We start from the raw sequence: 584 nt of genomic DNA on the forward strand, positions 1-584 counted from the left end.
GCTGTGCTCGGAGTGGAGTCAGGGCTGGGAGGGCTGCCTTTGCTCACATTCTGATGCACAAGCCCTCTGTCTGGACTCTCTGCGTGCTAGAGAGGCCGAACAAGACAGAAAAGCCACCTTCTTTCCCGGTGGGGCTCCCCTGGGGACCTGCCCGAACGTCCTGCGTTTGTGCCATTCCGGAGACGGAATCTAGAGCTTTGAGCTTGGGCTCTAGGCTTGGCTCTTTGACTTAGCAGATGTGTGGCTTAAGGCACGCTACAGAGGCGGAGAGGCCTCAGTTTCCTCATCTGTGCAATGGGGCGCATTATGCCGCTTTATGAGCCTTCGGTGGGGGCGGGGGCAGGATTTACATGGATAAAATAAGGTGCAGAGCCGACGTGCGCTGGAAAATGTCCAGAAGGGCAAGGGGTCTTTGTCATCGTGATAGTGGCCTGGAGGATCGGCTAAGGCCTGTCTGTCCCATAGGAAGGGCCTCCAAGAGCTTTCCAGAGCGGGACCTCGCCCAGGGCTGTGGGTAGGCTTGGCTCCTGGTCACCTCATCCCAGCAGCCCTGGAGTCACGCTCCAGTGGGCCGGAGGGAGGAC

This window comes from Pteropus alecto, unplaced genomic scaffold, assembly GCF_000325575.1.
Source record: "Pteropus alecto unplaced genomic scaffold, ASM32557v1 scaffold40, whole genome shotgun sequence".
NCBI lineage: Eukaryota > Metazoa > Chordata > Mammalia > Chiroptera > Pteropodidae > Pteropus > Pteropus alecto.